The 17562-nt window shown below is 45.5% G+C and overlaps 1 protein-coding gene and 1 pseudogene across 1 annotated transcript in view; one reads left to right on the top strand and one right to left on the bottom strand.

Moving 5' to 3' along the window:
* Positions 1-8929: 8929 nt before the first annotated feature.
* LOC128848446 (myosin heavy chain, skeletal muscle-like) overlaps positions 8930-17562 on the bottom strand; it is a 31993-nt pseudogene continuing 23360 nt past the window's right edge.
* Positions 12435-17562, top strand: part of LOC128848447 (myb/SANT-like DNA-binding domain-containing protein 2) — a 38038-nt gene continuing 32910 nt past the window's right edge. The window contains exons 1-2 of the mRNA XM_054048446.1: positions 12435-12772; positions 13532-13644. The gene's annotated coding sequence lies outside the window, so the exon portion shown is untranslated. The remainder of the gene's footprint in view (positions 12773-13531; positions 13645-17562) is intronic.

Below are 17562 nucleotides of genomic sequence, written 5' to 3'. Positions count from 1 at the left end.
TCCCACCCCTGAGTCCTTCTGCCTTGTCTCAGAAACTGTTCCTGAAATGCTAGCCAGTATCTCATCAAAGATTGGTGCTGCTGCATAAACCATTCACTTGCAAACAGGAGCAGCTGATCAAATGGATTCATGGCTCATCCCTGGGTTAGAAGCGACAAACTGAGCACATTGCACAGGCAGAAGAGACCTACAGGATGGCGGGCTGAAAGCAGTTCTGCACAGGTTTTGGAAAAGCACAGACAAGTTGTAGTAGTAGAGTGGCTCCACGGGGCAAAGATGCTAAGGACTATGGGATAGGCACCTACAAAGCTAGGTGCAGAACAACTTGTAGCTCCAGTGTCAGCGTGGAAGGTGGCATACACATGTCTCTGCAGTATGGACTCTGGCAGCAGGGTTAGCTAACACATGGATGCATACCCGCAAGCCAGGACATGGATACACTCCCAATGTAGAGATAATGGGGTGACTTCAGTTCCCACACTTCCTTTGACACTTGATGATATTCTCATATCCCAGCCACTTTGAGGGTAAACTCTTCTTGCCAGGACACCAGTGAACCCTCCATGTAGCTATCAGAACAACACCAACCCGGTTCTGCAGTGGATATTGTCGCTCAGGGCTGTGTGCATGGGAGCAAACACCTTCCCTCCCTGTTCCTCTTCCCTGGAGCCATTGCTAGAGAAGGGGCAGACTGTGCAGTACTTGTATTGTGTCTCTGAACCATCCATGTCCTCCTGGAGACCCCTCTAAGCCCTGTTCACAGGATGGCAGACACAGCAATTGTGAATAGAGAGTTTTGACTGGGTTCTATGCAGCGCTGGCTCTAGCACAGTTTTACCACCCAGTTACAACGGGGTTCTCAGTGCTAGGAAGTCTGCACGTCAGTCTGGGGGGAGCTGCCTGAGGCTGCCAGTAGCACCTGAGGGCTGAGGAGACATGCACTAGTTTTCCCTGATTGTCACAATTGCCCTGCCCTTCTCATATCTCACACTATAGCAGTCTTCTCCCTCTGCCACTTGGGCTTGGTACAGATAGAGTCCTCCCATTGTAAAGCACAGTCTCTTACAATGTATGGGTCTGGTTTTAAAGTAGAGTAGGGGCTTGTCAGGATGAAGAGTCTACTCCCGTTTTAAATAGCAGTACGTCAATTAGTAGATTGATTAGTAGACAACTTTTAGTGCATGGTGTCAGAGCCACGCAGCCAGCTAGTGCACAGCAGGCTGGCGTCCTGTAGATTCACACCCCAACTGGCTGTGCGCTAATTCTCTGTCTAGACAAGCCCTTACAGTGGCTTGTCTGGTTTCCTAACATACCCAAGCAGGCACCATGGCCATATAAAACAACTAGCAGCAAACTCCACTTTTCTCGAACCTGGGCTTCGAAAGGGAACAAGACCAAATGGCTTTTATCACTGGCCTTCCATCATAAAAAAAAAAAAAATCATGCTATGAAACACTAAACGAGACCCACAGAATGAGGCCGCCATGTTGTAGGTGAGGAGTGACCTAGTTGTGCTCTTGTATCTCCACAGGCAGCTGGGGGCGGGAGGGGGAGGGCAGATGTTATCGGTTGTTTGGGGGGATGGTTTCAAGACAGCTGATGTCATTCCCCCTAATGATGAAATAGTGCTCCTCATTAGAAAAATAAATGAACAACTCTTTTCCAGTGGGAAACAAGGGCATTGTTCTCTCTTCTGTGACAGCTCTTCCCCCACCAGGGCTGACAGACATGCAGAGGGCTGTGCTTAGCAAACAAGCAGAAAGAGATGAAGTGCTCAGCCTGAGATAAGAGCTACAGTTCCCAGGCACCCCGCCCCGCCGCTTGATCGTGAAACTGAAAACTCAGCACGGATGCCAAAATCTGTGAAGGAACTGTTCCGTATCACAGCCCCAGGCCTGCTCTCCTTCCAGCCACTCATCACACACACAAGAAGAATCCATCCATCATCTCACGAGTAATCAGGAGGAGTATCTTTAACACCAGTAAGTGGGGGAGCATTACCAGAGAGGCAGTCTGAGCATGTGCAGAAGATTAATTCAAACTGAAAGAGGTGCAGAGAAGAGCTCCGAGCATGGTCAAGGAAATGGAGGGCCTGTCTTATGAGAGGAGCCTGGAAGAGCTTGGCTTGTTTAGCCTGGCCAAAAGAAGGCTGAGGGCAGATGGGATTGCTCTCTAGAAATACTTTAGAAGGGTAAACACCAGCAGGGAGGGTGAAGAGTTATTTCAGCTAATGGCCAATGTTGGCACAAGAACAAATTTAAACTGGCCATGAACAAATTCAGGCTGGAAATTAGAAGCTTTCTAACCATCAGAGGGGTGAGGTTCTGGAACACCCTCCCATTAGCGGTTGTGAGGCAAACAACTTAAGTACTTTTAAAAGAGAGTTGGACAAATTTTGAGTGCAATTGTTTGACGGGGCTGTTTGTGATGATGGGGGAGTTGTATTTATTATGTTCCTAAAGCTCATGTTCCAGGGTGTCAGCTGGCCACTAGCCGGTGTCAGGAAGGGACTCTCCCCCAATGTATTCAGAGAGGGTATTTTTTATCTTCCACTGAAGCATCAGGGATGACCATGGCTGGAGATGGGACACTGGGGAGGGATATTGCTTTGAGGTGGCACCGTGCATTCTCTCTCAGGTGCTTGGCTGGTTCTACGCAGATGCTCAGGGTCTAACTGATTGCCACATCTGGGGTTGGATGGGAATTTCCCTCAGGTTGGAGTGGTAGTAACCTTGGAGGGCATCCACCTTCCTTTGCAGCATGTGGATGCGGGACACTTGCCAGGCTTATCTTAGTTCATCTCACTTAATCATTTCCATGCCCTAGCGGGGGCCTGGGATACTGGTGCACCTCGGTCCCTCCTATTCGCTGCCTGTGGCACAGACTAGTCTAATCTCCCGTGGGCTGCGATACTTTGGTCTCTTTTCCATTGTTGGGTTTAGTGCGGGGGGGCTGGTGGTGGTGGTGACCTGTGATATACAGGAGGTCAGATTGGATGCTCTAGTGGTCCCTTCTTGCCTTCACTCTATGACTCTATGAGAAGGCCCCTGGTTCTGACTGGTACTGGGGTGCCTGGCTCCTGGCAGCTGGTTTGATCTCCTCTGAACCCCAGATGCCAGCAGAGGAGCTTGGAGGGGAAGATCCGGGCTCAGTGTGTTTGTGCCGCCTGCCCTCTACACAGTGGATTGTTCCACCTGCCCAATGGAGTGTTGAGTCGTTTGTAACTGTCTTGCCCAGTAGGGTACAGCTGTGCCGCAGCGGGGATCGAGCCTCCCAGCCCGGTGGACAGACACATGCTAGTGGGGTTTGAGCTAGAGCAGTAAGAGTACCAATGTGGATGTTGTGGCTGGGGCTGGTGCATAGAGGTGGACTCAGGGCCGGCACTTCCACTAGGCGACCCTAGGCAGTCACCTAGGGCGGCAGGATGTGGGGGGCGGCATTTTGCCGCCCTCGGCGGAATTTTGGCAGCGATTCCTCTGGGTGGGAAGAAAAGCGGCTGCGGAAATACCGCCAAGAACCAGGGCCACCAAGAGGGGCTTCTTCCGCTCCGAGTCTTCTGCGGAAATTCGGCGGCGGGTCCTTCACTCGCTCCGGGATCTGCCGCCGAAGTGCCCTGAATACCCGGAGCTGAAGGCCCCCGCCGCCGAGAACGCAGCTTCAGAGGAGGAGCGCTGCTGCCTAGGGCACCAAAAGCCCTGGCGCCACTCCTGGGTGGACTTAAGAACCAAGCTCCAGCCCAAGCTGCAACTGCTATTTTTAGCACACTAGCTAGGGCCCTGTCTACCCAGGCTGCCAGCTGGAGTGCAGACATAACCTTAGTGGCTGGAGGCCCAGGTGGGTATAACCATGTCCTGTTTTGCTTCTCTGCAGCTCAGAAAGGAGTGAAAGGCAATGGGGACGGAGAGGTGAAACCATTACAATCTACTCAAGTCACTCTGGGCTACCAGGTGGTTCTCTGAGGATGCTCTTGGGACCTCCCCGACAGCAGAGCAGACGAGGTACTGAATATTTCTGAGCCGTCATTTCATCCTCGCCTCTACTGGGCCCTTCAGTAGGCAGTTCAGTAGGTGTTAACAAAACCAGTCAGTCCCCAAGGTGTTAAAGAGTCTGACAGCAATCCCTGCCCCCTCATGTCTCAGCCTGCACTCTCTGCACATTTGTGGTGTCAGAATGTCACTGGCTCTCCAGCTGCCAGAGCCGTCCAGCGCAGGCCAGACCTGAATTGTGAGCAGATAGCTTTTTAAAAACCTTTCATGCTGCATATACCATGAGGAAGAAATAACGAGCACAAAGCCATTTTTTCCTTTCATAATACCGCCAGTGCATGGAGACACTCTTTCAGCTCAGGTGAGAGGAGCCTGTCTTATTGGAGCAGAAAGTCATGTCTAATGTGCACAGTTAGCTGACAGCCAGGGTGTCTGACCATGACAACAGAGATGATGGGTTCCCTCATGTACACACCTGCACACATATGTGGGGGGAGGGATAGCTCAGTAGTTTGCGCCTTGGCCTGCTAAACCCAGGATTGTGAGTTCCATCCTTGAGGGGGCCACTTAGGGATCTGGGGCAAAAATCAGTACTTGGTCCTGCTAGTGAAGGCAGGGGGCTGGACTCAATGACCTTTCAAGGTCCCTTCCAGTTCTATGAGATAGGTATATCTCCATATATTTATTTATTAAACACTGAATTTCCAGCTACAACCAGAAGTGATAAAACAGCTCTGGCTCCCAAACTAAAGGCAGGAGAGGGTGGGATTCTGGCAGAATGAGAGGTGACCATAGGAACATCTAGTCTGAATTCTTCAGAAATATTTGCTGTGGGAAAAACTAACTGGTATGTTGGTATTTGCTGTGCATCTGTTGTGTTATTATCCTGGTAAAGACAGGAATTCCTCATCAGCTTAGCTACTTTCTGCAGTTGGCAAAAATAAGAGAAAGCTGCCCTGTTTCTCTCACGGAGTCACGTGGCTATGGGCTCCCAGATCTGTGCATCGTGTACTCCACCTCACAATGTTTATACCTCACTTGGAGCCATTCACAGCTGCTGTGTCTAGAGAGACTCAGCCTGTTCTCTCTGCCCAGTCTGCATGCCCCTTGAAAAGGGAAGTGTATTCTGTCCTTTTCTGAAGCCCAGTGGAGCAATGTCTCCCTCAGACTAATTAAACAGCAGAGAGTAGCTCCTAAGCTCTTTGAGGTAGGGTCTGTCTCTTCGACTGTTTGTGTCTAGGGCCGAACACTGGCAATGGGGCTTGATTCTGAGCGGGGGCCGTTGAGCACTGCTGCAGTGTTAGTGGTAATATTAACAGTAACAACAGCAGGAGTGTTTTCAAGGGAAATAATATTTGTCAATACCCTACTGACGCCCCACTTTCCTCAGACATCTCCTCTGTTGGCAGGACACACACCCTGAGTGCATCAGAACCACCAGCATTTTGACTGGGGTGCACATTGAGACACGAGGGAAAGCTGCCCCTCTGTCCCCAACACGGGAGAATGTGCAGGGATCTCCCACACAGGGAGCATTCCAGATCAGAGCGACCCACCATGGTCTGATTTGGTATGAAAATCTGTGTTCTATCCTGGGCTCAGCAATTCCTTCATAAGCATGTCTCAAAGGAACCAGAAAGCTATTTTTATGTGCAGCGGTATCCCTGCTCCCTGGGGTTAGGTTTCAGCAGAAAGAAGCTAGTTTTTCGCTGACATCTTAATACTTGAGGGGAAGTTTGGGCCTCTCAGGGGAGTGAGTGAGTGCAGCATATGGCTTTGCCAACTGCAGTGGGAATATGAGCTGGGCCAAATATATGAACTCAGGGATTTATACATTTGTTTTAAACATTACAAGTTCTTTTTAAGTAAGGAGTCTCTCTTCACCCACGCACACACCATTTATGGGGCTTCCAAATATTCCCTTTGAATAGACCTTGCTGGGCGGTGTAGACTGTGGAGCCTACTTGAGGAAGAAATCTCTTAACAAACATTGCAGACAACAAATATTCCTCACTTCAGGCAGCAGAATTGACTAGCAGAATTTATTTCTCCAATTCAGCTTCCCATTTCTCATTCCTAACTAAACACCTGAAATGAAATGTCCAAAACTAGCCTTTGGAATGAAAGTGAATCCCTTGTCTCAGAGGAGACAGCTTCCTGGGATGACTTCCTGGGGTAGGCCAGCAACAAATTACCTGCCCCAGGAGCAAGGGGGAAGCAGGGAAGGGAATTGTGCATCAGAGGGGTGTCTGAGGGCTTGTCTACACTTAAAACACTACAGAGGCACCACTGCAGCTGCTCCGCTGCAGTGCTTCAGTGTAGACACTACCTATGCCAATGGGAGGGGGTCTCCTGTTAACATGCGTAATCCAGGCAAACTGCTCCTCTGACCCCTCCTGGTCTCTCTGAGCATGCCCCCTCCAGCTCTCAGGATCCAAGTGGTCACCTGTTTCTCAGGGTGGGACCATGTGACTCTTGCCTTCACAGTCCAGGCCCTGGGCTTCAATCCCTGTGTATCTCAGCAGGTCTGATTTGTCTCCTGCACCTACAGGTCTGTTCACTCTGGGGCAAAGGCAGTGGGATCCAGTGATCAAACAGCCTCCGAGAGCAAAGTATTATTTATTTAACACAAAAACATTTCAGAGAAAGCAGAAGTTACAAGCAATAAAATCAGCTGTATGCATGCCTGCCCTTCCCTAAGGCTTAGCATTCCCTGGGCTGGGGATGGCTCTATGGCTAAGACACTGTCCTCAGAGTGTCAGCCTGTCCCCTACCTAGCTTCTGACAAATAAACCCTTTGCCCCCTGAGAAGGGCTTTACCATTGGTTAGTGGTTCTTTTGACCTCCAGGCTCTCAGCTCTGGCAAAACAAGGTTTTCAACCTGTTGAAAACAGAAGTCAGGATTTCTTAAAGCTACAGGTTGCCCCATTGTCCTTCAAGTATATACTGGGGTCCTTACCTAGATATATTGTGTTGCTTTCCTGTTTTCTCTTCCTGCAGCTATACATTCATACAGGAAATTCTAATAACCCACCATAGGAATACACTCACTCACCAGATCACTTACAATATTCATTCCATTATTATATACCAGTCTTCAGAGATTAATACATAACAATTCCCTGTACATCACACATACGTCTAGGAACAAAGAAAGCAGGCTGTATTTACACAATGGGGGACTCTCGTGGGAAGCCGTGCCCCTGAAAAAGACTTGGGGTCATGATAGATAATCAGCTGAACAGGAGCTCCCAATGTGATGCTGTTGCCAAAAGGGCTAATGTGAGCCTTGGATGCATAAAGAGGGGAATCTTGAGTAGGAGCAAAGAGGTTATTTTACCTCTGTGTTTGTCACTGATGCACCTGCTGCTGGAATGCTGTGTCCAGTTCTGGTGTCCAAGATTCAAGAAGAATGTTGATAAATTGGAGAGGATTCAGAGAAGAGCCACAACAATGATCCAAGGATTGGAAAACCTGCCTTATAGTAATAGATTCAAGGAGCTCAATCTATTTAGCTTAACAAAGAGAAGGTTAAGGGGTTATTTGATCACAGACTGTAAGTACCCACATGGGGAACACAATTTGAAAATAGAGGGCTCTTCAAATTGGCAGACAAAGGTATGTAACACATAACACAAGAACCCGGACTCATTCAATGAAATGAATAGGCAGCAGGTTTGAAACAAACATAGGGAAGTACTTCTTCACACAACGCACAGTAAACCTATGGAACTCATTGCCAGGGGATGTTATGAAGGCCCAAAGTATAACTGGGTTCAAAAACAAACTAGATAATATCATAAATGGGGTATTGGTGCCTGCTGTTATTTGGGGGGATCCTGGCTACCTGTTGCTACCATGGCTCATGAAAGCCTACCCCAGCAACAAAGGACCTCGCAGGTTCAGTTCAGTTACATGTTCAGCAGGTGCAGGATGACTGTGGAGTGTGCTTACAGAACAGTTTGGATGCCAATGTCGCCAACTCTGTCCATATGATTGTGGCCTGCTGTGCCCTCCACAACATCTGTGAGGCTAAAGTGAACATTTTCATATGGAGTGGGCGCAAGACAATGCTGGTTTGCTGGCCAAGTACATAGAACCAGAAAGTGCACCTGTCCTTTTTGAGGCTGCTTCCTAGAGTGCAAGGGAAATAAGGGATGCACTGTGTGCCCACATGTTTGCAATCCAGGGTAAAGTTAATGACATTTGATGATGTAATGGGATCCGGAACTGTTTTGACTGTTAATAAATTCAAGTTTTTCCATTTACATATTACATCAATATATGCTTGAATTGGTTCGTGGTTGACACTCTAATGCTGGGGAGGGTGCATGCACCACATATCATGGGTTCATGAGTGGATGACCAAGCCATGTGCACTGTTTTGGTGGATAGATGGCACAGGTGCTCAGGCATGTAAGCAGTGAACAGAGATGGATGCATGCACCACACACATGGTTGTGTAGGTGTCTGGTAACTTACAGGGTCTCAGATGCAGCTGTATGTGTAATTTCCCTGAATGTGAAGCTGCACCACTTTATTATGATCCCACCAATGTCTCACTGTTCACTGCAGTAAAGCACAGGTGTGAAATACTTCCATCAGTGCCAAACTACAGCTTTAATAGCAAACAAACAAGGGGAAAACAAATACATAACTAAGTGTTCAGTAAAGCATAAGTGCACCATAACTTCCACCTGTGCAAAAAAACCCAAATAATAAATAACCAAATGATCTATATAAACATTAAACTGTGCACAGAACAACTTTTATAACTATCAAAGACAGGGAAAAAACAAATAAGAATTTTTTTTCAAAGGTACAAAGTAAACTCCCAACAGCCACTATCAATGATGATAGCCATTGTCTGTAGTGCTGTTTCTATTCTCTTTTCTTCCTGTTCACCTTGACCTCCTGCCACATGGTTGCACAAGAGTTCAGGTTTATACAGGAATGAAGTTGATGGAGTGGTCATGATTCTCCAATATCTGCACAACAGCAAACTAAATTCAATACAAAAATCAACCAAAGCAGCAGTGTTTTTTCTCCCCTAGTTATCACATAGCAATCAGCAGTCAGCACTGCATTCCAGCTTAAAACTCCCACCTCATCCCAGCTCTGACAAACACCGCAACTGGCATCTGAACCAGTGGATGTGCTTGTCACCAGGGTGGTTAATTACTGGCGAACTACACTATTATTGGATTCAGCTTCCCAAATTAACTTGATTCCTGGAGAACCCTGAGTGCTGAAGGGGAAGAGAACCATTTCCACAGGAGTAAAGTTGGTGGCCATTAATAATCAGCCCATGAAAATGGCAGGAGAAATACAAGAGGTTCGGCATATTAAAGAACACTTTGTAGCAACAATTATTTCTCATGATGTTGCTGTGGGAGCAGACTTCAAAGCCCAGCACAAGAGCCCCTGAGGTATTAATGACTCAAATCTTGTCTTGGACAACATATCCTATAGGATCTTGGTAGCTAGAGATGTGGATCCTGAGATGGGGGGACATCTCTTGAAGCCTTAGAAGTGCTCCTGCCATCCTAACAAGTGGACAGGGAATTCCTCCCTGTGGTGGTCTTGAGTAAATATGTAGCCAAATTTTATGCACTAGTAGCTCTGTCAGTAAATAATGGCTGCAGTGGACCTGGACAAATGTTAAAGCTCTGAATTTTTAGGCCCATCTGCTACAGACAAGAGTTCTGTTTCAAGCAGCATCATGGGAAGGGTTCTGGGGAAGAACAATAAGCTTGTCTGATAAAGCTGTTCAGCTGGTGAAAAAGCAGAACCTGGGGACAATGTCACACAGATGCTGTCTCACATCCTCTGACAGAGGCAGAGGCTAAATGCTGCAAAGCAGCATACAGAGCAAGATTTGGGGTAAACTTGATGGAAGACTTGGTGAAAGCGATGGAAGAAATTAGAACTGTTGCTTCTATAGCGTGGCAAATTGTTTAAGAGATAATAAACAGCTCAACTGTGTAGTTGAGAAGACAGAGTTGAGAGCAGTGTTAGATTGTCTTTAACTCAGGGAGTGTAAATACAGCACCCATCTCAGATAGCCCTGCCATATCTGAATGAGAAGCTACTGTTATGAGCTGAGTGAAATGTTATGAAGGGTGAGATTGATAGGTGTGTGAATTCACCCTTCAGTTAACATAACTGTAAGCATAAGACCCACCTGCAAAAGGAATGTGTGAACCCAACCAGCAGTATTGTTTCGGTGGGGGGGGGGGTGTATGTATGTGTGAGACAGAGAGAGAGAGAGAGAGAGAAGGCAGAACACAAAGAAACTGAGAACAGACAAGAAAGACTGGAGAGAGAGAGAGACAGCTGAAAGCACAAGCTGAAAGCATGGTGGCTGACCCTGGAAGAAACTTGGAAGAGATTTTTGGGTCGGGGTGCCAGCTGAAAAGCCAACTCTTGGTGCTGTGGGCAAAAGAAGCTGTTTCTTGCTATTTGATTCCTTCTGTGTTCAGAGACACAGGACTTTGCAGATTCCTTGTAAATAAACACAATGGCATCAAAGAAAACATCAGACACCATCAGTTTCCACTTCCAACTGGAATATCCCACAGAACCCCCAACTTTGACTAGTCACTCGGGTCGAAAGGGCAACATTACTGTTTGTTAAAGGAGGGTTTACTGAGCAATCTACTTTATCCAAGCATCTCCAGCCATTGTAATGGTCAGAAAGTCTAATACAGACCTAAGTATCTGAGTTAACTATAGGACATTTAATAGCCAGACAGTTTAATAGTCACTAACTTCCTACCGCAGCTTCCTAGCACACCTGGGTAAGTGGAAAGGGTACTTTATTTTAGTAGTTTATATGGCATCCACCTACCATCATGCTGCAGTGGAAAAAGAAGATTGAGGGGAAATTGCTTTTGTGACACGGGAATGTTACAGTATCAGAGAACATGGGCTCCCTCTGAGCCTGGGATGGGTGTTCTGTCTATGGAACAGCTGCTGGGTGGTCCCATCACATCAGCAGCCTAGGGATTCCCTGCTGATTTCCCATTGACTGAGTTTCTAGTGGTCTTTATCTCCATATTGCCTGCAAATGTCTTTTGACCGGAGAGCCTCTTGGGGGGAAGGAAGTAGTCTCCCCCATCTGATCCCAGATATAACATGAATAGTTTCCCTATGTGTTTCCTCCAGGTTTTAACCACTTCACCAGCATTCCCTGCTGCCGTTGGTATCAGCATCTTTTAAGGTAACAGAAGTTTCTACTACCACATTGACAATCTTGTGGAAGGTTTTCCCATTGTGGACTAGCTTCTGATAACTTTACTCTTTCTAAAGTACTGCACTCACTGGGGCTACTTGTGGAGAAAGATGTTACCCAGCATGAGTAAGGGCACCCTGGAATCAGCCTCTATGAACTGAGATCATGAACTTTCCCTGCTGAGCCAGTTATAAACCTCAGTTTGCCTTTTGGCAGAGCCCCCTTCCTAAATTGATGAGGGGGTGTAGCAGCTTCTGCTTCCCTTGGGTCATCTCCTATTTGGGGCAAAGGCAGGAGAAGCTCTGTAAGGCTCTGGCTACACTGGGGAGCTTACAAAAAGTCCCACAGACCCTAACATTGTCTTCAAATGAACTGTCATTAAGCCAGTGGGAGCCCCAGTGAAGACAATTCTCTGGCAGCCAGACTTGTGTTGCTACCACTTTAGTTACTCCTACTGAACAGAAAGCCTACAGGAGGCAAGGGTAAAAAGGGATCCAGCCACCAGAACCTCATCAGCACTAGGATTCTCAATGGCTTTAGCACAGCTTCAGTGGAACCAGTTTTAGTTCAGTCCCATTACAGAGAGTTCCTGGGATGGGGTCTGTATTTTCCCAAAGTTCAGAGGGATCCATATTGGGCATTCTGGTTCAGGCTTTTCTCTAAGAGAAAATCAGTGGCACATCAGACTGTGTACAGAGGGTCTAGGTCACCAATTGGCAGCCTCACCCCAGGCCAGGCTGTCCCGATTCGAGGTAATGTTTATCAGGGATCACTTTTAAACACATATAATCTGACCCTGGATCCAAATCACCTAGTTCCACCTCTATAAAGATCTTGGATTTTAAACGTATTATATTTAATTCTGTTTAAAACAATTGTTTTGTTTCGGTGCTTTGACACTGACCCAGCAACATGAACTTTCCAGTGAAACCAAGCTACAAAATGTCTGAATTTCGACTCATTTGGGCCTGCTTTTGTTATCCCTCCTGACATGGAGCAGTATTTTATGCCAGTGAAATCAATGGAACTATCCCTCATCATGAGCAATGGGATCAGGACATGTTGCTTTCCAAATACAAGAATAAAACCATCATCCAGTAAGAGCAGAGGCTGGGACAACGTCACGCCCTTTATCGGCATATAGTAAAACATCACTGAAAACAGAGCAGAACCTTCCAAGGTATCCAGTGAAACTCTGAGATGCTGGCCAGATTTTGTACTGCTTCTGGATTAGCTGGTACATTAATTATTTTCTAAAAACATTCCCTGTGGGATTTTCAGCTTGCAAATGCTGCTGTCTGCCATGCTGTCAATATTAGTAGGGCATGCCTGGAGAGATTTCTTTGCCCTGCAGGTCCCCTATGGAGAGTGTGAAGAGGAATGCACAGCCTCAGATTGCAGCAGCATTTCTGCTGCTCTCCCTGTAAAATTAGAGCTACCAGGAATCTTGGCATAAATCAAGCAGAAATGCTGGCATGGTAATCCTGCCGGCAAAACGTCTCAACCCCTACACTTCTGCTAAAACACTGCTGGGCACTGGACCCTGGAGGTGGTAAGAATACATTTTCCATACTAAAAGGCTCTGTTTATGCTGCTGAGATGTCCTGGGTCAGATTAAGTCATATAAAAAGAGAGCTTTGTGTATTCCATGCAGCACTAACCTATTCCATCTGCTGCCAGAATACTGTATTGTCTAGTTAAGAAATGTCCTCGAGGGGTCTGATCTACCATTATGAGTAGAGTCCCATGCTGGTGGGGCAACAGCAGAGCTGGAAACATTAACTGATTTCAGAGAACAACAAATTGATGCTCATAACTGACAAGAGACTTCAACTAATCATCCTGACTGAAGGGCAATTTGGGCCAGCCATTGTTCTGTCTTATAGTGCATGAAAGCTAAGGGTTCTGAGGCTAAATGTAATCCCATGGAGAGTTTAGCTGTTGAACCCTTGCTTGTGTCAAATGGGCTGGACATGCAGGGGACTGACATGGCCGCCTTCTCTTCTAATTCTGTCCCTGGCCCTGCGCTCTCCCAGGAACGGGCCGTGAACACTCTGCCTCAGCCCCACAGCCAGGTGGATGAGGGATTTCCAGGTGAGTGATGTCTTCTGTTTCCAGTTATGACATCTGAGAGGCTTCCCTCTGGAAGCCAGAGAGTAGGAGAGAGTGAAACGCCAGGAGGGGCTGGGTGGCAACTTTCTGAACAGTAGAGAGACAGGTAAAAAACCCAGCTACCAGGGATTTTAGGGTAGGCAGCTCTTGATCATGCATCAGAGTTTCCTGGTTAATCAAACTTCTCCTATCTCTATAGTAAACACCAGAGAAAGCTATCTGGACAGCGAGTCCTAGCAGAAGAGGATGAAGTTCCAAAATGCCCTTCTCATCACACAGCAGAACAGCTGATGGGCTCAAGTTACAGAACAGGTGAGTGAGAAGCCTATGGTTAGGAGAAGGAGTGCAGACAAGGAGGAGAAGGAAGAAGGAGAGGGACAGTGAAGTGACAAGGAGAGTAAAGGAGGCTAGGAGTATAATATTAGCAACAGCAGCTGCTGGCAACTGGCTTCTAGAAAAAGAGGGAGTAGGTGACACGTTCCTTCCCTGACATTCCATCTGGGACATAAGGAAAGAGATCCCAGGATGAAGAAAGCTTAGTTCAGCTTTGATGTCTGACTGTGGATGCTGTTAATGGATGGTATACCTACACTGTAACTTATCCAAGCCTTTAACATACACTTGACCATATTGAATAGAGGGAAAATACCTGTTATACTACCAGGCCACTTCCCAAGTGGCAGAGTAGATTGGTCCCTGTAGTATATTTTTTAATGTTTGCTGCAGTCTAGTTTTTACAGTGCCAAGCAATGGGGCCCCTATCACTTCCCTGGGAGACTCATCCACAGCCTTATACTTCACGCTACCAGGCAGCATCTCCTGGTATTCAGCTTAAATGTTTCCTTATTTAACTTCACATCATTATACTCATTGTATCACCAAAGAATTTAATGCCCATGCCACTTAGTCATCGCTTTGCCAAGCTGGACAGATTTCTCTCTTTCCCTCTAAATCAGTCCCTCTGGTTTTGCTCTCTTCAGAATTCCCTCATTTGTCACGATCTTTCTGGAAGGCCGTGCCTAGTACTGAATTTAATATTCCATTTGAGGCCACACCAAAGTTGCATAGTGAAGGACTCATAGCCTCCCAATTCATGAAGGATGTTTCATAGATTCAGTTTCCAAGGCCAGAAGGAACCATTGTGATTATCTAGTCTGACTCCCTATAGGCCATAGAACCTCCCCAAAATAATTCCTTTTTGAAGTAGAGCAGATCTTTTAGAAAAATATCTAATCTTGATTGAAAAATTGCCAGTAATGGGAAATCCACCAGAGCCCTTGGTAAGTTGTTCCAATGTTTCATTGGCAAGATGCATCTCATTTTATTAGTTTCTGCCCATGGTTCTCCCCTGGCTAGGCCCCTTGGATTGTTTGTTGCTTGGAGCTACAAAATGAAAATTAGGTATTGGGTGCTATATACTCAACTTTAACCTCTTGAATGCCAAGAGAAAGTACACATTCAGAAACCACATTCGTTTCCAAACGCACCAGTCATCTGAAGGCAGGTGATGGGCACAAAATAAAGGGTCAGAGAGACAGTATAGCCTAAGACCCAGATGAATCCACTTGCCCAGATGTAGAGGACCCCATGGGCAGATGTTCCCAAAGATTCCTCTAGGTTACTGGGCTCTCTCAGTTACACATTTTGCCCTTCAACTTTGCCCATTAGGGACATAATTCAGTAATCTCTTCTTATACTGAATAGCATTTACTCACACCAGTATCCCTATTGACTTCAAAGGGACTACTCACATGTGTGAATGCTACCAAATATGAGTAGGTACAGCTCTAAAGTCAGACTTCAACAGCTTGACAAACCTTTCTTTCTTTCTTTCTTTCTTTCTTTCTTTCTTTCTTTCTTTCTTTTATGCATGAGAGAGAAATCAGCTCTTGCAGCAGGTAGGTTTGCTGAGGTACTAGCACACTGTTTAGGCAGTGTATGGAGAACTGAATAATTGGATTTGGCTTTGTAGACTGGAAGCCTCTGAATGAAAATGTCTTTCTGCAGCCCAGGGGCATTTTGTGAAATTCTGGTGATATTAGTGGGAATGATGCTTTGGTGCATCCATAAATACACACCACTCTCTCTTGTTGATACTGTTTAAAAGCCTCTGCAGTGCAAATGGTGCAGCAGCTTTGGGTGCAGCACATTAGCCGCATCTATTTTAAACCTTCTCCCAGTGATGTTCCTTTATGGCCATTATGGACCAATGTTTTCTCAAGATCAGTTACCTTTGCATCAGCACTTACCAGCTGACGCACAGCCTGAGTCCAGAAATAGTGTGTTGATGCAAAGTGACTCTTGTCCTCCATGTATGGCAGCAAATCACAAACTGAGGAGAAATTAATTTTCCATTCCCCTCTCATTAATGTTTCACTTTGATCCTGATAATCCATCATGCTTTATGAGATCCTCCATTCAATGGCACTACCAGCTCAGCACAGCAAAACACATGGGACTAGTGTGAATTTTCTAAAGATGACATTTAGCATAAAATACCTTGACTGAGATTTTTAGCTAAAGTTAGTGAAACTACAATGTTTATATTTTCCAAGTTAAAAATTAAAATGAATTTCTTCTAAAATAATCACATTCTGAAAAATAAAAGAGCCTACATTTTTCCAAGCAGATTTCAAGATCATTTAAAAGTTAAGTCACATATCTGTCAGTTCATCAACTCCAGATGGTCACTGAAACTTTATCCAAAGTTAATATAAATTAAATTGTTTTAAAATATATTCCGCAAACTGTAATCAGTATCTTTTGTATTCAACTAATTAAATGAATATACTCCTGAAATTAGAACTATTTCCTCACTAGGAATTTTTACAGATTCACAACAGCAACACATACAGAACACTCCAAGATTAACACTCCCTGGGAACAAAACGTCCTTATTATTTGGAATTATCAGGCATAGTGAGACATTTACAGCCTCCCACAAACAGGAACAATGGTACCATTCAGGACTGAGATCTGGCTGTCAAATATTGTCACCAGTGTCTAAATAGATGTGAACTTCATCATTACCTTCTTTTTGCTATGTTTTTCCTTAGACAAAAAGCAAACCTGTACATTCCAAGAGGATTAGTCTTATTTTAGATTCAGGGGAAACAACAAAGCAAGAAAAACTTGTATAAAGTCTCTGTGAGAGAGTACAGTGTGTGTGACTCACTCTGTTATAGCAACAACAAAGAGTCTGGTGGCACCTTAAAGACTAACAGATTTATTTGGGCATAAGCTTTCGTGAGTAAAAACCTCACTTCTTCGGATGCATAGAGTGAAAGCTACAGATGCAGGCATTATATACAGACACATGGAGAGCAGGGAGTTACTTCACAAGTGGCGAACCAGTGTTGACAAGGCCAATTCAATCAGGGTGGATGTAGTCCACTCCCAATAATAGATGAGGAGGTGTCAATTCCAGGAGAGGAAAAGCTGCTTCTGTAGTGAGCCAGCCACTCCCAATCCCTATTCAAGCCCAGATTAATGGTGTTGAATTTGCAAATGAATTTTAGTTCTGCTGTTTCTCTTTGAAGTCTGTTTCTGAAGTTTTTTTGTTCAATGACAGTGACTTTTAAATCTGTGATAGAATGACCAGGGAGATTGAAGTGTTCACTTACTGGCTTGTGTATGTTACCATTCCTGATGTCCGATTTGTGTCCATTTATTCTTTTGCGGAGGGACTGTCCGGTTTGGCCAATGTACATGGCAGAGGGGCATTGCAGCCATCTTAAACAGACTCAGTGGGTAGTGTCCCTACAGACCGGCTAGTGTGTCTACTTTATACTTAAAGTGAAGTTCATAGAAAATAGCCTTATAGTTAAACAGCTAAACACACCACACATCACAACAAGTTCAGTAGCAGCCCTACAAATTTCACAGCTATAGATGAAAGCTAAATCTAATGTAATTTGGTATGGAAGGTATGGAAAACATGTCTTACAATAAGAAGCTAAAGAAACATAATCCATTTAGGTGATAAAAGAGAAGTTTAAGGGTCTAGTTGACCATGGTTTATAAGTACCTACATAGGAAGATGATATCTGACACTCTTTAATCTAACAGACACTAAGGTATAATCCACTGACAGGAAGTTGAAGTCATCAAAGTGTACACTGGAAATAAGATGCACATTTTTAACAGTGAATGTAATTAACCATCAAACAGACTATCAAGGGAAGTGGTAAATTCTCCCGTTACTTGGAGTCCAGCACTAATACAAGTAAG

This window comes from Malaclemys terrapin, chromosome 13 (assembly GCF_027887155.1).
Source record: "Malaclemys terrapin pileata isolate rMalTer1 chromosome 13, rMalTer1.hap1, whole genome shotgun sequence".
In the NCBI taxonomy this organism is placed as follows: domain Eukaryota; kingdom Metazoa; phylum Chordata; order Testudines; family Emydidae; genus Malaclemys; species Malaclemys terrapin.
This window is presented reverse-complemented; position numbering and strand designations above follow the sequence as displayed.